Source organism: Canis aureus, chromosome X (genome assembly GCF_053574225.1).
Source record: "Canis aureus isolate CA01 chromosome X, VMU_Caureus_v.1.0, whole genome shotgun sequence".
NCBI classification, from domain to species: domain Eukaryota; kingdom Metazoa; phylum Chordata; class Mammalia; order Carnivora; family Canidae; genus Canis; species Canis aureus.
The window spans coordinates 10,527,802-10,553,843 of NC_135649.1; positions in this window are offsets into that span (position 1 = coordinate 10,527,802).

Consider the following 26,042-nt stretch of genomic DNA (forward strand, 5'->3'; position numbering starts at 1 on the left):
AAATTTTTATAAACATATGAACCACCAAAACTGAAAAAGGAAGAAATAGAACATTTGAACAGACCCATGACCAGTAAAGAAATTGAATTATTAATCAAAAAACTCCCAACAAACAAAAGTTCAGGACCAGATGGTTTCACCAGTGAGTTCTGCCAAACATTTAAAGAGTTAATGCCTCGTCTTAACTATTCTAAAAAATAGAAAAGGGAGGAAAACTTCTAAATTTATTCTGTGAGGCTAGCATTATCCTGATACCAAAACCAGATCAACACACCACTAAAAAACAGAACTACAAGCCAATATCCCTGATGAACACAGGTACAAAAATCGTCAACAAAATATTAGCAAACTGAATCCCACAATATTTTTTAAAAAGTCATTCACCATAATCTAGTGAGATTTATTCCTGGGTTGCAAGGGTGGTTTCAGTATTCACACACCAATACACATGATACATCACATCAATAAGAGAAAGAATAGGAACTATATGATCATTTCAATAGATGCAGAAAAAGTGTTTGACAAGGTACAACATCCGTTCATTATAAGAACCCTCAAAAAAAAAAAAAAAAGAACCCTCAACAAAGTAGGTTTACAGGGAACATACCTCAACATAATAAAGGCCCACCTATGAAAATCCCATAGTTAACATCATCCTTAATGGGGCAAAACTGATATCTTTTCCCTGAAAGTCAGGAACAAGACAAGGATGTCCACTCTCACCAGTTTTATTCAACATAGTACTGGAAGTGCCAGCCACGGCAGTCAGACAAGAAGAAACAAATTGATAAGAAAGAAGTCAAGTTTTCACTATTTGTGGGTGGCATGATAACATATAGAAATCCCTAAAGATTCCACCAAAACTGCTACAGCTGATAAGCAAATTCAGTAAAGTCACAGGATACAAAATCAATATACAGAAATCGAAAGGGAATAAAGGGGAAAGGAAAGAAAATGAGTGGGAAATATCAGAAAGGGAAACAGAACATGAGAGACTCCTAACTCTGGGAAACGAACAAGGAGTAATGGAAGGGGAGGTAGGCAGGGGGTTGGGGTGACTGGGTGACGGGCACTGCGGGGGGCACTTGACGGGATGAGCACTGGGTATTATGCTATATGTTGGCAAATTGAACTCCAATAAAAAATAATTTAAAAAAAGAAATAGTTTTCATTTCTATACACCAATAACGAAGCAGCAGAAAGAGAAATTAAGAAAATAATCTAATTCATAATTGCACCAGAAATAATAAGACACTTGAGAATAAACCTAAACAAAGAGGTGAAAGATCTGTACTCTGAAAACTATAAAACACCAATGAAAGAAATCAAAGCTGACACAAAGAAATGGAAAGACACTCCATACTCATGGAGTGGAAAAATAAATATCGTTTAAATGTCTATACTACCCAAAGCAATCTACACATTTAATACAATCCCTCTGACACCAACAGCATTTGGCGCTGAACTAGAAAAAACAATCCTGAAATTTGTATGGAACTGCAAAAGACCCCCCCCCCCAAAAGCCAAATCAACCTTGAAAAAGAAAAGCAAAATGGAAGGCATCAAAATTCCAGGCTTCGAGTTATATTAGAAAGCTGTAGTGATCAAAACAGTATGGTGCTGGCGCTAAAATAGACACATAGGCCAATGCAAGAGAATAGAATACCCAGAAATAAAGCCACAATTATATGGTCGGTTCATCTTCAACAAAGCAGGAAAGAATATCCAATGGGAAAGACAATATCTTCAACAAATGGTGCTGGGAAAACTGGACAGCAACATACAAAAGAAAGAAACTGGACCACTTTCTTATACCACACACAAAAATAAATTCAAAAGATATTAAAGAACTGGATGTGAAACCTGAAACCATAAAAACCTGAAAAAAAAAAAACCTGGAAGAGAATACAGGCAGTAATTTCTCTGACACCAGCCAGAGCAACTTTTTTCTATATGGGTCTCTGAGTCAAAGGAAATAAAAGCAAAAATAAACTATTGGGACTACCTCAAAATAAAAAAAAACTTTTGCATGGCAAAGCAAAGAGTCAACAAAACTAAAAGACCACGTACAGCATGGAAGAAAATATTTGTAAATGACATATCTGATAGAGGGTCAATATCCAAAATGTATAAAAAGACCTTATAATACTCAACACCTTCCCCAAAAACAATTCAACTAGAAAATGTGCAGAAAGCATGAACGAACATTTCTCCAAAGAAGACGTACAAATGGCAACAGACACATGAAAAGATGTTCATCATCCGTTACCATCTGGGAACCTGAAATCAAAACTACAATGAGGTATCATGACCCATGTCAGAATGACTAAAATCAACAACACAAGAAACGACTGGTGTTGGTGAGGATGTTGGAGAAAAAGGAAGCCTCATGCAGTGTTGGTGGGAATGCAAACCACGGTAGCCACTCTGGAAAACAGTATGGAGGTTGCTCAGAAAACTAAAAATAGAACTACCGTATGCACTGGGTGTTATTCTGTATGTTAGTAAATTGAACACCAATAAAAAATAAATTAAAAAAAAAAAAGAACTACCGTATGTTTCAGCAATTGCACTACTGGGTATTTACCAAAAGAATACAAAAACACTAATTCAAAGGGATGCATGTTAAAGCAGCCTTATTTACAATAGGCAACTTAGGGAAGCAGCCCAAGTGTCCATCGGTTGATGACTGGATAGAGCAGATGTGGTGTGTGATGTGTGTATATACACAGTGGAATATTATTCTGTCAAAAAAAATGAAATCTTGCCAGGATTGAGTGAGTACAGTGCTAAACAAAATAAATCAGTTAGAGAAGGACAAATACTGTATGATTTCACTCATATGTGGAATTTAAGAAACAAAACAAATGAGCAAAGGAAAATAATAGAGGGAGACCTACCAAGAAGCATAGTGTTAGCTACAGAGAACAAACTGCTGGCTACGAGAGGGGAGGTGGGTGGGGGAATGGAGGAACTAGGTGATGGGGATTAAGGGGTGCACCTGTCATGATGGGCACCGGGTGAAGAGCACCGTGATAAGCACATGGAATTGTCTCACTATATTGTACACCTGAAGTTAACATAACTCTGTAGGTCAACTAACTGGAATTAAAATAAAGGCTTAAAAAAAAAAAAAAGAAACACAGATTTGGGATTCAGAACACCCTGGGTTAGAATTCCTTTGCTACCTGGTAGCTTGTTGATTTGAGGGATCCACTAAACCCCATTTTCCTTCTTGCTTCTTGTTGAAGGCAAAGTGAAATATATGTGACAACACGTTCTGAAGAGTGTGGTTCACAAGGTAGCTGATCGGTTCATTGAGGGGCTGGCCAGCTCCTCAAACTTGCCTTAATGAGGCAACATCTCAAAAAAAAATAATAATAATAAAAAATAAATAAATAAAAAAATAAAAAAAAATGAGGCAACATCTCTAATGTGATACTTGATACTCTCTCTAGAAGAGTGTTACAATTATGACGGAGATACATGGTTCTTCCAGAACATCCACCATGCAGAGGGCTGCCCAGATTACTCAATGCACTGTATTGTCCTAGACACTTCTTGGCTTACGAAAATTTAGCAATCGATGTTTGGAACAGAAGACTGAATACTCTTATTTAGGCTTTTGTTGTTATATCTACATTCCTGTTCATAATTACTTTGTCCTCAGCAGCCAATCAGGACTTTTATAGGCAAGACGGATAGCTCAGTAGTGAATGACAGCAACTGACCTAACTTCTTAAGCACAGGGTTTCTAATAATTCCAACTGGATCTTGTGATGTATTTCTATTCATATGCCCTGCGAAGTTTCTCTTTTCTTTCTCTTCTTTAAATGCTAGTGATTTGACCTTGCATCATTTTCGTAAAATATAATTCAGCACCATTAAATTCTTCACGCGAGCTCTGATGTGGAAAAAGTCAAGAAGGATCTTCTCTAAAGTCACTTCTAGGCAGTACCTTAAAATGGGCATTTAGAAGTAGGATCAGATGGGTTTTTCTTTGCACAAATGTTCTTAGTTGGAGCTTTTAGGGCCTCCTTCATCTCCTGGGATGGTTCCTCTTGCCTGTGTTGCACAGTACGGTACACGTACTGAGGAATCTCAGCTTTTCCTTTTGTCAGCCCTGGAGAGTTGGCTGCTGCAGCTGGCTACCCAGAAATGATTTTCATATATCCTTTAACATTTGTTTCTTATGAGAAAATTTCTTTTGACATCCATTTTTAAGGTAGCTGTGGTTTTTCAAGAACACATCCCTCACAAAAAGCTACTATATGCCAGTAGTAAATGTCTTTGTAGCTAAGAAGCCCAATCTTGCAACTAAGCACGATGTCTGCCTTAAGTCACCGTGTAATGCTTTCAAGAATTTACCTGTTCTTGAAGAGTCACCTGATAATATACTTAGATTTAAACAGACAGATTTGGCCTACCAGCTTGTGCCTTTCATCAAAATGACTATCGTAAATAAGAAAGGAACTGCAGGAGTGTTATTTATTGGTAGCACCTTGTATGGATTAGGGACTGTGTTCATTATTGTGTTTATTTCATTTGATCTTTAAAATATCCTTTAAAGTTCAACATTAACATTCTAGTTTGTCGAAGGAGGCAATGGGAGCAGGGAGTTTCCATAACCTTTGCAAGGCCATAGAGAAAGGAATCATACTTAAGTCAGACTCCAACACCCATGAATTGGCCACTACACTGAGCTCCTCAACGACTCGTCCTGTTCATGCCCTCCCTTTCCTGTTCCTGCATTTTGATCACTATGTTCAGAGTCAAAATATAATCTCGTGCTTGTTTCATCCAGCCATAATTTTTTCAAGTTAATGCCAGGCATTGAGAAATTCATGTTCCTTATAGCCTTTCGAAAAAGATACAATTCAAATTTCCCAATGCACAAACGAAATTCTTTTTTAAAAACATCTTACCCGTGTCTCCATAGTGAGCAAGAGCCGTAATTAAAAGAGTGGTTAGCAATTCCCGATCCAACAGTCTAACGAATAGATATCTCATAACTTTGGTGCTTCATTTCGTTTTTCATTGTGTTTAAATAATTTTTATTGACACTCACGAATTTAAAATGAGGGCAATTTAAAAATATAATTAGCTCAAAGCAGGATTCCACAAAATTAGCCCTTCATGCATGAGCTCAATGACCTGTTCACATACAGAGAAATATGGCAGTGCCTAGTCTCAGAAGGACAAAATTTTAAGGCTTGAAGATCCTCACATTGCACGTATTGAGGAACACAACTCTTATATGATTTTCTTTAAACTAAAGGGGAAAGGAGAAAAAGTGAGTGGGAAATATCAGAAAGGGAGACAGAACATGAGGAACTCCTAACTCTGGGGAACGAACTAGGGGTGGTGGAAAGGGAGGTGGGCGGGGGGTTGGGGGTGACTGGGTGATGGGCACTGAGGGGGGCACTTGACGGGATGAGCACTGGGTGTTAAGCTATATGTTGACAAATTGAACTCCAATTAAAAAAAAAGAGAAAAAAAATCCTGAAGCCTTGTATTTTGAACAAGGAAACAACAACAACAAAAATAAATAAAATAAAATAAATAAAATAAAATAATAAAATAAAATAAAGTAAAGTAAAATAAAATAAAGTAAAAAGCTGAACCCCAGCAAAAGGGTTAAAATGATAAGAAATTTATAATTCATCCTCAGGGCAGGAAAGTACAGTTCTTACCCCCCACCACTCTACTATTATTGATTATCATTATTATTGTAGTTATTTTTATTGAAGCTATGCTATGTGCAAGGCCTTATGCTACGTGTTTTGTTTGCATTCTCCAAGTACTCTTGTGAGGAGATATTATTATCGTATTTTTTTGATTCAGGAATTCTAAATGCCGAATCTTATAGCATTTGTCACACAAAAGGAATCAGCCAACTAGTAAATGACAGAACTGGTATTCGAAAAACATTCTCTTGACTCTGAAAGTCCATGTGCTTGTCTCCAGGTTGTAGCTGCTCCACTGAAGTGAAGGGGAAGAAGAGCTAGGAGGTGTACCTGCTATAACCAGCTTCTTCGATTAATGGAAAAGAAGCACAGAATAGTTTAGAAGCGTGCTTGCTTTTCTATATGCAAACCCTTGCAGTGTTAGTTTGAAAACATCTGAAGATCTTTGCTTATGTGTACTGCTTGGAGTATCTGGAGGTAGAGTTGAAAGTACCTTGAGGTTTTTTGTTTTTTTGTTTTTCTTTCAAGACTGTGTTTATTTTTTTTTATTTTTTTTTAATTTTTATTTATTTATGATAGTCACAGAGAGAGAGAGAGAGAGGCAGAGACATAGGCAGAGGGAGAAGCAGGCTCCATGCACCGGGAGCCTGATGTGGGATTCGATCCCGGGTCTCCAGGATCGCGCCCTGGGCCAAAGGCAGGCGCCAAACCGCTGCGCCACCCAGGGATCCCTCAAGACTGTGTTTAAATTCAAGTAGGTTAACATAAAATGTAGTATTGGTCTCAGAAATAGAATTCAGTGATTCATCACTTACAATACCCAGTGCATATCCCAAAAAGTGCTTCCTTAATGCCCATCACCCATCTAGCCCATCCCCTTCCCACCGCCCCTCCAACAACGCTGTTTGTTCTCTATAGTTAAGCGTCTCTTTTTTTTCCTATATTTTTTATTGGAGTTCGATTTGCCAACATATAGAATAATACCCAGTGCTCATCCCATCAAGTGCCCCCCTCAGTGCCCATCACCCAGTCACCCCATCCCCCCGCCCACCTCCCCTTCCACTACCCCTTGTTCATTTCCCAGAGTCAGGAGTCTCTCATGTTCTGTCTCCCTTTCTGATATTTCCCACTCATTTTTTCTCCTTTGCCCTTTATTCCCTTTCACTATTTTTTATATTCCCCGAATGAATGAGACCATATAATGTTTGTCCTTCCCCGATTGACTCTTCACTCAGCATAATACCCTCCAGTTCCATCCACGTCGAAGCAAATGGTGGGTATTTGTCGTTTCTAATGGCTGAGGAATATTCCATTGTATACATAGACCACAGCTTCTTTATCCATTCATCTTTTGATGGACACCGAGGTTCCTTCCACAGTTTGGCTATTGTGGACATTGCTGCTAGAAACATCAGGGTGCAGGTGTCTCGGCGTTTCATTGCATCTGTATCTTTGGGGTAAATCCCCAACAGTGCAATTGCTGGGTCATAGGGCAGGTCTATTTTTAACTCTTTGAGGAACCTCCGCACAGTTTTCCAGAGTGGCTGCACCAGTTCACATTCCCACCAACAGTGCAGGAGGGTTCCCCTTTCTCCACATCTTCTCCAACATTTATGGTTTCCTGCCTTGTTAATTTTCCCCATTCTCACTGGTGTGAGGTGGTATCTCATTGTGGTTTTGATTTGTATTTCCCTGATGGCCAGTGATGTGGAGCATTTTCTCATGTGCTTGTTGGCCATGTCTATGTCTTCCTCTGTGAGATTTCTGTTCATGTCTTTTGCCCATTTCATGATTGGATTGTTTGTTTCTTTGCTGTTGAGTTTAATAAGTTTTTTATAGATCTTGGATACTAGCCCTTTATCTGATATGTCATTTGCAAAAATGTGTCTCTTATGGTTTGCCTCTCTGTTTTAATATTATTTTATTTTTCCTTCCTTTCCCATATGTTCATCTGTGTTCTTTCTTAAATTCCACACGTGAGTGAAATCATATCATTTGTCTTTCTCTGGCTAACTTATTGCTTAGCATAGTACCCTCTAGTTCCATGCATAGTGTTGCAAATGGCAAGATTTCATTCTTTTTGATGGCCGAGTAATATTACAGTGTGTGTGTGTGTTTGTGTGTGTGTGTGTGTACTACATCTTTTTTATACATTCATCCATCAATGGATATCCAGACTTTCTCCATAATTTGGCTGTTGTTGAGATTTCTGCTGTATGTTTATAGCAGCAGTATCATGGGTTTGTTTTTTTTTTTTTAAGAAAAAACAGTTCTGTCTCTGGAAAGAAAATGGATGTATATAGTTGTATATAGTTCATAAGAGTCATTCCTATAGATACACAGAGACACATATAGCTTGTTTATCCCAATGAATTATATAAGCAAAAGTCATATTCTGAATTCTGCTAGCTATAGATAAGTGATTATTAGGTTCATGTTATGTTAAATTATTAAATAAGTGAGAAAAGTCACTAAATGTGAACTAGTTGAATTGTATATACTTATTTATTTGTAAGTTCTTATATTTTAGGAATATTCACCCACTGTCTTTGAAACGTCATGAATACTTCCTTCAATTCCCATGTAGCTGTAGTTTTGCTTATGGTTCTTAGTGTTTGTTCGTTTGTTTTTTTATTTGCCTGAAATTCTTGTTATATAGTCAAAACTCTGTATCACTTTCTGTATTAAATTTTACTTAAGTATTAGGCTTCAGAAGGCCTTTAACATCCATTCAAACATTACTAAACCATTTGCTAATATGTTTTTGTGCATTAGTGGTTTAACATTTAAATTAAAATTTAATAGCTTTTCATCAAACTATAGAAATTCATACGTGATCATCTTGAAAAATTCAAGCAATACAGAAAAATACGAAGAAGAAAATAAAAAGAGCCCAAAACAATAGAATTAAAAACTTAAAATATGTTGAAAATATTTTTAAGTTGTATTAGTCATGTGTACATTATGTCTGAGAGAGTTGTATGTATATTGTTCTATACACTCTTACATATTCTGCTGTTCTCACTTCTCAATGACAATATGCTATTGTGCTTTTCTTGTGTCAATTAATATAAATATTCCCCATTATTGTCAGTGTCTTCACAGTGCACTATTTAATGGATTTATTATAATAGTTTATTAACCATCTGTTTCCAATTTCTCATTATTTAAACAAGTGTTCAACTAATTATTTGTGAATGTGTGTGTACCTTTACCAAATTGTCATATCATTTCATTATGATGCATTTCTAGACTTTGAATTGTCGAACCAAAGAATATTGCAATTTAAAATCTTGATATATATTTCTAAAAGAGTCACTATAAATATTAAGCCATTTTCAACTTTTAACATCTGCTTAATCGTTACAAACCTGATACTCAGAAGCTCATATCTCATTAAAAGTATATTTAAATGCCAGAGAAGTTAGCACACACATCCCAAGTGTAAGATTAGATAAAGTTCTCAATTTAATTTGCCAAGAATACAAGTTTATATTTTAAGGAAAATGGCCACACAAGGTAGGAACAGATGTAGCACATTTTGATGTAGTTTTTCTTGGCTCCATGCAGTTGCCAATTATACTTTCTAGACAAATTTGCATCTTGCCTGATTCATGAAACTCTAGACTTCCTTTCCCACTGCCCTTTTATACCCAGAGTTTGTAATCCTATTGCAGAAGGACTGACAAAAACAGTCTACTGTGTATTATTTCAGGGTTGTGTGCACAGTTTTTTTTAACCAAAATTAACACAGAAAAGCCATATTCTTACTCGGGTGGTGGTGAGGGTGGTGTTAGGCTTGGAGAAATAAGAGTAGGGCCTAGATATCCCTCTTCTCTCTTCCTGATATCCCTAGATAGACAGAGACAAAGGGAGTATTTCATGCAGAGAAAAAAAAAACATGAACAAAATCATGAAATAGTAGAAAGTGTGTTGGAATTTCACAACGTTGTCAGTCCATCAAGTATGCTTGTATACAACCATATGCTGTGGCTCCAAGCACTTCAGAGTTGCAGCAGTATAAAGTGTTAAGTTAAAAGTTGTAAGAAATGAGAATTGGAAAAAATATAGTCTATTTTAAAAAGTTTGGATTTTCTTCAACAGGCAATCGGAAACTATTAAATAGTCTTAAGTAATGCAGTGATATGGGTAGATTTGAACTGCGGGTACCTCTGGTATTTTCATGGAGACTGAATTAGAGGAGGGTGCACATGAAGAAAGCAAAATGAGAAGGCTGTTGAAGTCATACTGGCAAGAATTGATGGTGAACCGCAGGAACTAGTATGAATAGGAAGAGAAAATAATCTTTGAGAAGATAAATTTGACAGGACTTTGTGAAAGATTTTATGAATGAAAGAGGAAGAAGTGTCAAGGATTACTGATTTATAGTTGAATCAGGAGAGTTAGATTTAATATAAGTTTTAATTTCACCAAGAACAAATGAAGTGATAGGTGGCAGGGGTATTGAGTATTTGTGCAAAAAATGATTATTATAATTTAACATTAAGTTTATATGGATAAGGAGGGAAGAAAATATATCAAAGAGATGAGGGATGTGAAAAGACAGTAGGGTCTGTGGTCCTGGAAGGATGTCGGAATCGTATTTTTAGAGCAAATGGGCTAGAAAGCTAGGATGAGTTGATCAGAGAGTGCACTGTTTGAAATTGAGATTAGGGAGGGGTTACAGTTATCCGTAGTTGCCAGGTACCAGTATGACCATCTGAAATGAGAGGGAGAATGCGTGAAAATATCAATGAGGGTGACAAAACATGAGAGACACCTAACTCTGGGAAATGAATAAGGGGTAGTGGAAGGGGAGGTGGGCGGGGGGGGTTGGGGTGATGGGCACTGAGGGGGGCACTTGGCAGGATGAGCACCGGATGTTATGCTATATGTTGACAAATTGGACTCCAATAAAAAAAATTTAAAAATGAATGAATGTCGGAGAAGGACAAACATTATATGTTCTCATTCATGTGGGGAATATAAATAATAGTGAAAGGGAATATAAGGGAAAGGAGAAGAAATGGGTAGGAAATATCAGAAAGGGAGACATAATGTAAAGACTGCTAACTCTGGGAAACGAACTAGAGGTGGTAGAAGGAGAGGAGGGCGGGGGGTGGGAGTGATTGGGTGACGGGCACTGGGGGTTATTCTGTATGTTGGTAAATTGAACACCAATAAAAAAAAAATGAATGAATGAATGAATGAATGAATAAATAAATAAATAATAAAGTAGAAAAAATGAAATGGGAGGGAGGACAGTAAAAGAAAGGAGGTTAAAGATACTGAGAGTTCAAAGTGTTGTGAGAATTTTCTATGGGAATATTAAAATCACCAGGGATCATGAAAGGAATAGGGAATACAGAGCTCAGAACTACATGGGATAGAGTTCTAAAGGTCTGAAAACTCTTATGGTTTTAAAAGCTTAAGAAGAGGGCAGCCCCGGTGGCTCAGCAGTTTAGCGCCGCCTTCAGTCCAGGGCTTGATCCTGGAGACCCGGAATCGAGTCCCACATCGGGCTCCCTGCATGGAGCCTGCTTCTCCCTCTGCCTGTGTCTCTGCCCCCCTCTCTCTCTCTCTCTCTCTCTCTCTCTCCTCTCTGTGTACTCTCATGAATAAAAAATAAAATCTTTTTAAAAAATAAAATAAATAAAAGCTTAAGAAGAAATCATGGCACTGTTTATTTTAGAGATGACCATTGTGACTATCCAGCCCACAACAGAACCTTAAAAATATTGCCAGTCTACAGCCTAGAAGGGCAGGTTTACACATGTACTACATGATGATATCAACCCTGGGCCACAGATTAGTAGAATAGGGATGGACATCTGATCCTCAGGTTTTCATCAGACAACTCACATTCTCTTTTTTGGAAGCTGTAATTGGGACCCAGTGACTGAATCAGTCATTACTTGGGAATCAAGTTTAAGAGTCATGTAGATTCATGGGTTAAGGCTTCAATTCGGGGTATCTTTCCTGATCGACCATATGTGTTTGCTGAGAATTAAGAAGAGAAGGCATGATCTACAGAGAAGCCAGAGAATGAAGCAACGTCCACCCACCCACACAACTCACATAGAAAAAAGACATTTGAATTCCAAATTCCCATGAGTCCTCATTTTTCCTATTATTATACTCTCTGAAATTTTCATGTGTCCTTACAATGCATCTTATATTTGGTTGAGCTATTTTGATTGGATTCCTCCTCCATGCAACCACATTTGCTCTAATAGAGCAGCTGTGAATTACTCATTCATTCTACAAGCATTTAATGAACATTTACTAAGGGCCTGGACTATTGGAAAATACAAAGATGGGCAAAATGTGATTCCCACCAGTAGGAAAATTGATAGTGGAGAAAAAATATATACTTAAAATACAGTTTTACTTAATGAGTGCTAAACAAGAGGTGTGTGCTAAGTATTATGATGACAGATGACAAGGACTAAATATGTTATTTGAATCTGAACACTGGTAGAGTCATGTCAAACAAAACTTGAAAGGTGAGTTTCTTTTGAAGGATGATTCATTTGGGGAATATAAAAAATAGTGAAAGGGAATAAAGGGGAAAGGAGAAGAAATGAGTGGGAAATATCAGAAACATGAAAGACTCCTAACTCTGGGAAACGAACTAGAGGTGGTGGAAGGGGAGGTGTGCAGGGGGTGGGGGTGACTGGGTGACGGGCACTGAGGTGGGCACTTGACGGGACGAGCACTGGGTGTTATTCTATATGTTGTCAAATTGAACACCAATAAAAAATAAATTTATAAAAAATAAAGCACAAAAAAATGAAGGATGAGTAGATACATGCAAAATGAAATAGAATAACTAGACTGAAAGAGAAGGAGAGATGGTAGCTTAGGACTACATCCTTGAATAATTCCAACATTTAAGGGTGAGTTAGATTGGATAAATTGACAAAGGAAATAAAAAAAGGGCAAAGGGAGAGTGGTGATGCAGGCCGAAGGAAAAGAGAGCTCAAGGGAGTAGATATCAGTTAGATGGACCATCACTGAGATGTTGAGAAATACAATTTCAGAAAGTTTACATTATTGACACAGTAGGTTCATAACTCTGGTTGGACAGGTTTTGGTGTAGTGGTAAGAGCAGCATCAGATTGGAAGGCCAGTGTGGGAGCATCAGATTGGAAGGCCAGTGTGGGAGAGAGTCAACAAAATTTTAAGAATTGGCTTTGAAGGCCAATAGAGCAAAAGCTGATGTGAGAAGTGGAACTACAGGATAATTGTTGAAGATGCTAATGCTTGAGTACATGAGAACGAGACTAAATATGGTATACGTCAGTGTCTACAAGAGAGATTATTATTAAATGATGTGATAATTCAAGATTTTTTTGAAAAGGTTTAGATTATGCATAGAGATGTTAAACTTGACTTTATTTGGACTAGCCCAAAAGAAAGAACTCTAAATGTCCCAAAATCAATAATGACAAGCTTGAACAGTATCTCCTTAGGATTTGGGTAGGTGATTATGAAGCATTTTAAAGTAATGTGTAGTAGTAATGATAAAATAAAACTGCTTAAAAATTGGTCTTAAGTCAAAAACATAAAGTGCACTGCAGTATAGACTCCATGTGATTTCTGTTTTGTTATTCAATTACACAGAATGGAAAGAAATAACAGAAACTGTTGCACAGTCATCTTCAACAGTGAGATTACTGGTGATTTTAATATTTTTTCCTTTTTAAATATAAAACTCACCATTTTTAGCTTGTAATAATAAGCATTTGTTCATCTTATAACAAGGAAGAAACAAATAGTTTTATGTACTAGATGAGTTAAACATGCTGTAAATTTTTCTAGAAGACAGAAATCATGTGCTTATAACTGTTATACATTCTCCCATTTATATATCATCATCATCATCATCATCATCATCATCATCATCAATCTCTCTTTCTAAAATGTATCTCCAACCCTACCCAAAGTGCATGTTTCAGGTCTCTCAGCTCTAATATTGCACAAGAACAATGAAGCTGTATAGGTATGTATGTGTTTAGATGATGATGGAAACATATTTCAGGTTCTTTCTTAACTGAAACAATTTTACATCTAGCTTAGTTTTTCAATTCTGTATTGAGACCAATATATTTAGAATCATTTCCAGTGAAGCCATGGAAACTAATGTGATATCAATTAATGGTGAGTGTGTGGGCAAAAGGGAGCCTGTGTGACTGATTGGGACTTCTTCTTCCTTTATATAAAAAAAAATGAAACCTTGAGGGATCCAATTTACTGCTATTAATGATGCAAGTGAGCTTAATTTATAACTCCACTAAGAGCAAAGAAGTTTTTTTTTTTCATTGTGGATTGCAACAGCTGTGAAAATCATGACACCAAGATATTACCTTCCCATTGTATTCTCAAAGTTTTTCAGCTTCTTTTTAGAAATAATTTGAGATGAAAATCCCCAGTATTAACATTTAAAGTAGTGAGCTGCTCTGAAATGTCTTATTGTCTACAAGCCTTTAATTTAACTTAACACCTCAGTGGGAATACTATCAGGGTCACATGTTGTCTCTAGCACCACCTGGATATACATAGAAATCCTTTGCGACTACTGTAGACTTGGAGTTCAAAGTAAATGCCATGCTCTACCTGAAACTGTTAGCTTGCATTGTGAGTTACCCACACATTTCTCTGAAATACAAGATGGCCATCTATAGTGAATGACCCTGAAATCGACCCGATCAGTTGACAGCCTGTCTCTCAATGGGAATGAAAACAGCCTAGGATTGTCTGGCTTTCTCTGATGCAGAAAAGAGAAAGAAAGAAATAGCTTAGGATGAACTTTCACCAAATGGATTAAGGATAAGCTATTTGCTTGATTGTACTATTGGATTCAGTTATGTAATAGAGAGCTCAGAAATTTTAAATTTTAAATTTAAATATCAGCAAGTCCATAAAAGAGAAACCAAATGAGTTAGAGATATTGAAAAGTTCACCTACTAATTTCCACATATTCTTTAAAATCATGGCCACTTTTCTATTAAAAAAAATCACAAATATGCAAAAGTCCATATGAAAGGTACTATCTGAAACCATTACAGAGGCATACCAGATCTCATCAAAATGGTGCAACAAGTGCATACTTTAACCCACCTTCTACACCCCAAGTGTATGGAAGTGACAGATAAAATATAAGAGAAGAAAACCAAATCAGACAAATGAAAAGGCAATTTGAAAACAATATCAGAAAGGGAGACAGAACGTAAAGAGTGCTAACTCTGGGAAACGAACGAGGGGTGGTAGAAGGGGAGGATGGCGGGGGGTGGGAGTGATTGGGTGATGGGCACTGGGGGTTATTCTGTATGTTGGTAGATTGAACACCAATAAAAATAAATAAATAAATAAACAAATAAATAAATAAAAATTAAAAAATAAAGAAAACAATATAATTTCTGTATGAATCAAAAGAACAACAGAGGGATACCTGGGTGGCTCAATGGTTGAGTCTCTGCCTTTGGCTCAGGGTGTGATCCCGGGGTCTGGAATCGAGTCCCACATCGGGCTCTCTGCATGGAGCCTGCTTCTCCCTCTGCCTATGTCTCTGCCTCTCTGTGTCTCTCATGAATAAATAAATACAATCTTTAAAAAAACAACAGAAAATGAGGATACTAAGATTGACTGAAGCTTCAGCTCTTCTAGACCTTGTTTGTAAGCAGGCAAATGTAGCCAGGAGTTGTGCTCCTGTGTGTATCACTTAAAAGGCTTTCTTTACGGATTTTGCACCAGAGAAAAGTTCATTGATGGAAATCAGAACCCAAGTTGGCACTCCTCATCTTTAATTGGGAAACTGTGATTATGAAATTTAGAGGAAGGTCAGTTTCTATGGAGTCAAAAATATAAAGATAAATTAGCAGAAAGTGACATTATCCATTCGGTGGTGTGACTCCGAAGTATGGTAAATGGTTAGCATCATAAGTAAAACTAGAGTCTGAGTGATACCTGGTGAGTTTGGTGGATGCAACTATATAAACATGAGACAAAGAAAGATTATCAGAAATAAACTGTGGTGTAGGGTGGCGAGAGAAGAGGAAGAGAATAAGAAAGGAAAACCCTCCTATTAAAAATAAGCCTGCACACCAAAATTCTAAAATACAGTAAGAAACATGCTAAGAAAGGCAGACAACAAAATAATATTAAAAACATGTGTTTATTATAAATGAAATCAATTTTAGGAAGCAATATAAAAGACTGTAAAATGAGTATGTTTAAAGAAAGGAAAATTACAGTCAATATCCACAATGTCGGGCAGCCCGGTGAAATGGGGAAACCCCGGTGGCCCAGCGGTTTAGCACCTGCCTTTCAGCCCGAGTGTGATCCTGGAGACCTAGGATTGAGTCCCACGTCGGGCTCCTTGCAGAGAGCCTGCCTGTGTCTCTGCCTCTCTCTCTCTCTCTCTCTCTCTGTCTTTCATGAATAAATAAATACAATCTTTAAAAATATATCCACAATGTCATTTATTTGCCACTAATACACAAAAGTCATTAAGACAATTTGGAAGAATAGTAAAGTATGGGAATTTGCCCTATCACATATTAACATTATTTTTTAAAAATATGGTAATTAAGACAGACTCATATTGGTGGAAAGATGGAAAATAGACAAGAGGAACAGAAGATAGAATCTAGAAACAGATCCACTTACATATGGAAACATAATATATGAAGGAGATGGCAATTCAAAGCTGTGGAAGATAGTAGAGATTATGCTGGAAAATTGGTCATCCATATGGAAAAAATAAAATTAGATTGTGTATAACACCAGGCCCAAAAATAAATTCAGGTGGATTTAAGAACTGAATGTGAAAATCAAAACTTCAACCCTTGTATAATATAATAAAGAAGACTGGCTCCATGATTATAGGATAAAAAAGTATATATTTAAAAACAGAGAACAAAAGAAAAAATGAAGAAAACAATTCTAAATCTGGCTTACATGATAATAAAGAGCTTTGGTTAAGATCCATAAAGAGTGTAAAGGTAAGTGACAGGTTGAGAAATTTTATTTGTGACATGTATTGCTGAAGAAGGATTAGTATATGGAATTTATAAAGATCTACCAATAAAAAAGGAAAAATGATGTTTAGATGATATAGACGCAAAATGGAAAACTGTAGCTATTAAATAATAAAGCAGTTCTATACTTTCTGATAAGGAAATATATCTTAAAAACGTTCGTGGAAATAAGTAAGTGTCAGAACAATGTTATATATATTTATTTATATATATGTATGTATTTGAATATCTGTACATATTGAATATATTTGAATGTATACCTAGCATCTTGATTAGACTATCTTGTATATTCATAGGTTACTCTTAATAAAGAAGCGACAGAAAAGAAAGAAAATGATTGCCTTAGGAGGGAATTATGCAAAAGTTTGAAAAATTAGACAACACCAAGAAATAGAAGTGGGAAATTTAATATACTGCCAGTGGGAACATGAATTGGCATAACTCAGTTTGGGGCATTTCACAGTTTGTGATGAAGTTGAATATGTGCATACTTTGATCCTGAAATTTTACTCTAAGACATACCTAGAATGCTGGTTCTCCAAGTGTGACCCTGAGGACACCATGGGGGATGGTCTCTGAGATTCTTTTAGAGGGCCAGCAAAGACAAAGTTATTTTGGTAATATTAATAAGACATTACTTTCCCTTTTTACTCTATTGGCTTTTGAACTGATAGAGTAAAATCATAGCTGGTGCATGAGTGTGAATCAAGAGAGTGGTACCAAAACATTTTTTTTAATTTATTTTTTATTGGTGTTCAATTTACTAACATACAGAATAACCCCCAGTGCCCGTCACCCATTCACCCCCACCCCCCGCCCTCCTCCCCTTCTACCACCCCTAGTTCGTTTCCCAGAGTTAGCAGTCTTTACGTTCTGTCTCCCTTTCTGATATTTCCTACACATTTCTTCCCCCTTCCCTTATATTCCCTTTCACTATTATTTATATTCCCCAAATGAATGAGAACATATAATGTTTGTCCTTCTCCGACTGACTTACTTCACTCAGCAAAATACCCTCCAGTTCCATCCACGTCAAAGCAAATGGTGGGTATTTGTCATTTCTAATGGCTGAGGAATATTCCATTGTATACATAAACCACATCTTCTTTATCCATTCATCTTTCGTTGGACACCGAGGCTCCTTCCACAGTTTGGCTATCGTGGCCATTGCTGCTAGAAACATCTGGGTGCAGGTGTCCCGGCGTTTCATTGCATTTGTATCTTTGGGGTAAATCCCCAACAGTGCAATTGCTGGGTCGTAGGGCAGGTCTATTTTTAACTGTTTGAGGAACCTCCACACAGTTTTCCAGAGTGGCTGCACCAGTTCACATTCCCACCAACAGTGTATGAGGGTTCCCCTTTCTCCACATCCTCTCCAACATTTGTTGTTTCCTGCCTTGTTAATTTTCCCCATTCTCACTGGTGTGAGGTGGGATCTCATTGTGGTTTTGATTTGTATTTCCCTGATGGCAAGTGATGCAGAGCATTTTCTCATGTGCATGTTGGCCATGTCTATGTCTTCCTCTGTGAGATTTCTGTTCATGTCTTTTGCCCATTTCATGATTGCATTGTTTGTTTCTTTGGTGTTGAGTTTAATAAGTTCTTTATAGATCTTGGAAACTAGCCCTTTATCTGATATGTCATTTGCAAATATCTTCTCCCATTCTGTAGGTTGTCTTTGAGTTTTGTTGACTGTATCCTTTGCTGTGCAAAAGCTTCTTATCTTGATGAAGTCCCAAAAGTTCATTTTTGCTTTTGTTTCTTTTGCCTTCGTGGATGTATCTTGCAAGAAGTTACTATGGCCGAGTTCAAAAAGGGTGTTGCCTGTGTTCTCCTCTAGGATTTTGATGGAATCTTGTCTCACATTTAGATCTTTCATCCATTTTGAGTTTATCTTTGTGTATGGTGAAAGAGAGTGGTCTAGTTTCATTCTTCTGCATGTGGATGTCCAATTTTCCCAGCACCATTTATTGAAGAGACTGTCTTTCTTCCAATGGATAGTCTTTCCTCCTTTATCGAATATTAGTTGCCCATAAAGTTCAGGGTCCACTTCTGGATTCTCTATTCTGTTCCACTGATCTATGTGTCTGTTTTTGTGCCAGTACCACACTGTCTTGATGACCACAGCTTTGTAGTACAACCTGAAATCTGGCATTGTGATGCCCCCAGATATGGTTTTCTTTTTTAAAATTCCCCTGGCTATTCGGGGTCTTTTCTGATTCCACACAAATCTTAAAATAATTTGTTCTAACTCTCTGAAGAAAGTCCATGGTATTTTGATAGGGATTGCATTAAACGTGTATATTACCCTGGGTAACATTGACATTTTCACAATATTAATTCTGCCAATCCATGAGCATGGAATATTTTTCCATCTCTTTGTGTCTTCCTCAATTTCTTTCAGAAGTGTTCTATAGTTTTGAGGGTATAGATCCTTTACATCTTTGGTGAGGTTTATTCCTAGGTATCTTATGCTTTTGGGTGCAATTGTAAATGAGATTGACTCCTTAATTTCTCTTTCTTCAGTCTCATTGTTAGTGTATAGAAATGCCACTGACTTCTGGGCATTGATTTTGTATCCTGCCACGCTACCGAATTGCTGTATGAGTTCTAGCAATCTTGGGGTGGAGACTTTTGGGTTTTCTAAACTCAAGTGAAAATTGGAATTTTGGCAAATTTATATTGACCTCCTGAGGCTGACAACTTCTCAGTACTTGAAGACTTTCTGATGAGATTCGTGGTGGTAGCAACAAGTATGCCTTTTTAAAAAGATTTTATTTATTTATTCATGACAGACAGAGAGAGAGAGGCAGAGACACAGGCAGAGGGAGAAGTAGGCTCCACGCAGGGAACCAGACGTGGGACTCGATCCCGGGACTCCAGGATCACACCCTGGGCTGAGGGCGGCGCTAAAAACCGCTGAGCTACCCGGGCTGCCCCAAACATACCTTTTTATAGTGCATAAATGAGAAGTGTCAGCATTTGGAAGATGTGTATAACTCAGTGAACTGCTATTTTCCAAATGACCAATGCATGATGATATCACAGATTAGGCATTGGTAAAGGATTCACAGTGTAAGATAAACCAATGGAATTTAGTGCAAATGAATATTTAAAAATCCATTGATTTGGTTTCACATTTCATATTCCAAGCAACCTTTAAGAAACCATCATCTGTTGAGTTTTGGTATAGTATCAGAGAGAAATATCCATGGTTATCCAAAAAGGCTATTGAAATCCCTGTCTCTTTTCTGATTTCATTTCTGTGTGTGGCTGGATTTCATTGATATACTTCAATCAAAACATTTTGTTCCAGATTGAATGATGAAGTGGAAATGAAAGCCCAGATGTCTTCTTTTAAAGAACACATTAAAAAAAACACATTAAAGATACTTTGAGAAATATAAAACAATGTCACCCTTCTCACTACATATTTTATGTTTCAAAAATGTAGTTATCTCATAAAAGTGTCATTTAGGCCAATGTGTAATGGTTTATTTAAATTAGCAAAAACAAACATGTTAACATTTTTTTCAGTTTTAATTTCTAAACCCTAAATGTTAGCAGAGGTAACCCATATCAACAAAAGCTAGCTGAATAGGGTGATAGTTGTGAGAATGATGAACAGGAGTTGGAGAACATTTTCTAATGGGATGATATTTGCATAGTAATATGAAGATCACAGCAAATGAACCATGGATTCCTAGCAGGAAAAAAGAAAGAGTAAGTACAAAGGCCCTGAGTGGAGCATTCTTGCTGCATTTGAGGAACAGTAAGAAGGTCAGTGTGACTGTCACAGAGTGAGCAAGACAGAGTATTTGGAGCTGAGACTGGTACGACAGTCAATAGCCAGATCATGGAGGGCACTGTCCCAAAGGAGAATGTCTCTGTAAATGTCTGTGACATGATTTTATGCTACTAGTATTGCATTGAACTTTCTCCCTTTGGCCACTCAAGGCCTCTACACCTTACTCTTTGGTCAGATTGAGTGCTTAGTAGGGCTCTAATCCCAGCAACCGAAAGACATGGGGAGCAATGTCTCTGGTTGGTTGGGCTTTTACATTCAGACACTGTGACAGGAAATGGAGAGTCATGCTCAGCTTACGTAGGCCAAGTCACAACAGAACTTGACAAGGAGGCAATCCTTTATGTTTGATGCCAGATTCAACCAGTTTTTTCTACATATCTATGGTAAGCAGTTGCTTGGCAATTCATTGAGGAAGATAAAATGTATAAATGTCCAAGTCTTTAGTAAGTTTTGCACCAAGGCAACATCCAGGCTTTCCTTAAGTTTTGCACCAAGGCAATATCCAGGCTTTTCTTGAGTTTGTGAGCATATAGCAAGGGAAATGTGTGATCAGATATGTCTTATTTATATTCATTTAATTAGCAATTATCATGACTTCCAAAGTGTATCATAATCTAGTTCTGGTTTTCTAGATTCTTCTCTCGTCACTACTTGCCTTGGATGTGCCAACCCTTCTTAACTATGTGCAATATTTCAAGTGTACCATGGCCATCTCTCTTGGCCTAGAGCAGTGGTTCTTAAAGTACAGTCCCTGGACATGCAGCATGAGTATCAGTACCACCTGGAAACTTGTTGGAAATGTAAATTACCAGATTCAACCTTCAACCTGCTGAATCAGAAACTATGGGTGTGGCCCCAGCATCTGTGCTCAAGAAGCTCAGCAAGTGATTCTGATGCACGATCAAGTTTGAGAACTGCTGGTCTCAGAATCTCTCTTCTTTCCAGCTTTTCATCTTTTTGTCTGGCTAATTTCTAAGAAACTTTCAGTACTCAAATTAGATCTTACCTCTTCCTCTCCAAGAAAGCTCTCTGCATTTATTTTCTGATGCATGTGTACATCTGTCCCTTTAAACTGTGATATTTTTGAGCAGCACAGATAGTATCTTCATTGGTTTTATATTCCTAGCGTAGTGCTTTAACATATCATAGGTGGGTCAGTAAAGAATAGACAGATGAATGGATGGATGGATGGATGGATGGATGGATGAACGAATGAATGGGCAGGTAATATTTGTGAGAAAATACTCTATTTTTATTTTTTTAATATTTATTTATTCATGAGAGACACAGAGAGAGAAGCACAGACACAGGCAGAGGGAGAAGCAGGCTCCATGCACCGGGAGCCCGACGTGGGACGCGATCCCTGGTCTCCAGGATCAGGCCCTGGGCCGAAGGCAGCGCTAAACCACTGAGCCATCCAGGCTGCCCGATACTCTCTTTTTAAAAATATTTTATTTAAATTCAATTTGCCAGCATATAGCATAACACCCAGTGGAGAAAATACTATCTTAATCGCAGGTACTGTTAAGGAGACAACTGTGTTTAGGACAGTGTCTCCCATGTCACTTGAGGGTGAAAAGTGACATCTTGAGGGTATGAGAAGGACGCTGGGGGACAACAGAGAGTTAAATTGCTCTGTATAAGGTATGAACAAGAGTATTTAAAGTCAGAGAAAACAAAGAATAATAGAGGTTAGCCAACATGATAGAAAGATGGGGTGACTGAGAAAAGTCCATTGAGAGTTTTAATGACAGGTATGTCTAGTATTTGATTCTGGGTCTGTGAGAGTCTGTCTCTCCAACTACCATTACAATATAATGCAGCTAAATAGACTGTGTGGCTGTGTTATGGGGATCACTAAGACAAGCCAGTAGAGTTGTGCACTGCCCTACAGTCACCTCTCTACGATGTCTCAAGAGATCACAGAGTTGTCAGGGAGAAGACAGATGTCCAGAGGTCCCAGATAGTGGACTCAGGGGAGATGCAAAGAAGCAGCTGCCACATAAGAATAATTCAGTTATAGATACATTTTTGTTGTTGCTGTGGCTGCTGCTGTTTCCCTGAAATATACTAGATGGTGGTCACTTTGGAAGGTGGAGGAGAGTTAATACCAGTGCTATATATTTGATGGTTTTAAGTTATATTTACAAATTCTTTGGCATTCTTCTTTTCAAGAGGTGAAGCTGAATTCACTTTGAGTGTGAGCTGAACTTAATAGCTTGCCTCCAGTGAAGAAAATATGGCCAAAGTAATAGGATGTCACTTCCACAAAAGGACTGTAGGGTTTTTTCTTGGTTCTGTCTGCCTGTCACTCCTCCTCTCACCTTCTCCTCTGGCTAGTGTCCAGGAAGGAATTGAGGAATTGAGGCCAAATCAGTAGGCTTGGGAATGGATCCTTTAGTCCTATAAAGCCTGCTGATGACTGCAGCCCCAGTTTACAGCTTTACTTGTAAGCTCAAGAGAGATCCTGGGCCAGAACCACCCAGCTAAGCCATTTCAGGATTCCTGACCCACAGACACTGTAAAATGGCAATTTATTTTGGTTTTAAGCTTCTAAGATACAGATTATTTGTTACACATCAATCAATAACTAATACACATATGGTTACTCTTTCTGATAGAGAACAAACTAAAATCCCAACAGGTCAATGGACTTATCCCATGAACACAAAGCTATAAATTGTCAGAGCTGAAATTGAAGCCCTAGTTATATTAGACTGCCACCAGTCATATGTAAGTAAAATATTTCTTATATTTCCAGACCCGGAATATATAATTCTGAAAGCACTGTTGAATCTTAATTAAAAAAAATTAAAGATCAATTATTTAATTATTTTTACAGATCTGAAGCAAAGTAATATCAACTCTAAAACTCAAAAAAACTATTCTTAGAACCAGAAAGCAGCAAAGAACTTTATTGGTCCTAGAGTTTCAATATATAGATGGAGAAAATTGAGTCTTGTGAAGGGAAAGTGCTGATAGGGGCCACCACATGAGTTAAAGGGGAAGCAAGGACTCAAAACTAGCTGTAGGAAGAAAGCATTTTTGAAATTTGGTATTAATGTAGTCGGTTCCCTGAGAACAGAGCCTTAACAAGTTCACACATGTGAACTTGGCACAAGGACACAAACTTAGCTATATGAAGAAAGCATTTTTGAAATTCAATATCAATGTAGTTTGTTCCCTGAGAACAGGGCCTTAACAAGTTCACACACATGAACTTGGCATAGTGGCTGGCACAGAGAGTCGAAACTTACCTGACTTCTTACTAGATTAAGAATGTTCTTTATTCCTTCTGTAAAAATGCTGATTAATACACTAAGGCACACTGAAAACTCATAGCTAATAGCCTACCCACTTGTACACATCTGGTTCTACCTATTGAGTTTCGTGCTTACTGGGAACCATTATGTTTGATTCCAAACCTCTTTATGCCAAGTACAGTTATTATTATAGTAATTTTATCTAATTCAATATCATATAATTAATATGGATTTTAAAAGAATGTTATTTCTATGAAATATAAATTAGGGAAGACTTGATATATGCAGATTGTTAAGGAAAAAATTCTTCTACGATTGGGTGTGGGGAAAGATTGGAAAAAAATAAAATGAAAATCTAGAAGCATTCTCTCCCTTAATTCCTTCATAAGTGTCCTAAAATTTCTGCTGCATTTCAAAGAATGTGAAACTTGATATCTGAGGTGATCCCATATCATGTGATTGATGTAATAATGACCATGAGAAATTTAAATCAGAGGATCCCCACTCAATGAAAAGGCCTTGACCTTACATCAAGAAAGAGAAGAAACAAGGTGTATCCATATGATTTAATATTAGATAAATTGTCTAATGTATATATGTGTGTGTGTGTGTCATTTAAAAATGATTTCCAGTTTCAACCAATACTTTCTTTTTTTTAAGATTTTATTTATTTATTCATGAGAGACACACAGAGAGAGAGGCAGAGACACAGGCAGAGGGAGAAGCAGACTCCATGCAAGGAGCCCACCATGGGACTTGATCCCGGGACTCCAGGATCACGCCCTGGGCCGAAGGCAGATGCTTAACTGCTGAGCCACCCAGGGATCCCTCAACCAATATTTTCAATTAGTCAACCAAGTATTCATCACAAGTACATCAGATAATAAAGTTTCTGATATAGTATATTCTTAGTTTTGAATGAATGAATGGGAAGTTAGGTGAGGTAGATAAAACAAGATACCCTGCAAACTCAAGGCATTTTTCAGGTTTTTTGAAAAAATTTTGAATACTCACCTAATGTATACCTAAATGTCAACTCTGTTTTCCATCATTATGTAGTTAGAGCATGTTTGAGTTAAAATAAAGAACTTTTAAATTTCTCCTTATTTCCTTTTTTAAGATTTACTTATTTATTTAAGAGAGAGAGAGAGAGAGAAAGCATGAGGGGGGATAGGCAGAGGGAGAGAGTCCCAAGCAGACTCTTCCCCAAGTGTGGAGCCCCACATGGGACTCCATCTCATGACTCTGAGACCACGACCCGAGCCAAAATCAAGAATCTGTCGGACGCTCAACCGACTGAACCCTCCGGGCACCACTAAATCTCTCCTTATTTTGTGTAGCACTTATCTCCCTTCTTGACAGAGCAGATTTCTTTTTTGGGTGTCTTGTGAAAGTTCTTTGGCAGCTCTAGCTGACTGTCTTCCATGCTGGGTGAGAGTTTGCAGGCAGCATATTTTTCCAATGCCATCCACAATGTGAGAGTGGTTTCTGACAAAGGAGTTTCCAGAGCTGCTAAGCAACCATTGCTGATGGCTAAAAATAAGGAACAACCATCATACTATGTGACTGTGGAAGCTTAAGGAGCTTTTAAAGCCAATAACTCTGGTTGATAATTACTATTGGATTGTGCTTTGGAAATGGATTAAAAATATGTTGTGTGTGAATCTACAGTCGTTTGCACAGCAAAAGCTGTTCCTCAAATTAAAGCTTTGTTTGCATTGATTTATTTTCATGTGAGTTCTGTTTAAAAATATTAATTATTTTCATCTGAGTAGACACTGTCTTCATATGTACTTATTTCCATGGGTTAAAGACCTTTAATAACATATAAAAGAGTACAAATATAGAGCATGGGCTTAAAACTAAAGTTCCAATTGAACTTTAACATCCATCAATTTCTCCAAAGTTTTAGATTTATGTATCATCACTGTAGCATGTATCTATTGACCTCTGCATATCTTCATTTTCCATTCATTCGTTTAACATCAATTGCCTATCTTTACTACCATTTTTTTTTAATCTCACCAGCAACTATTTTTCTTTGGTTCTTAGCATTCATCTACTTGGCTCTACTGCTCAGCATATGCCTATCTCTATCTGCCTATTTCTATCAGCTTTGGACCTCTGTAGTTGTCCATATAGTATCATATCACTCATCTATCTCTTTATTTTGGTGTTTTACTGGCCACCCTTCCTAAACTTGCATCCCCATCCTTTTCTGACCTTTTGATTTTTTAAAAAT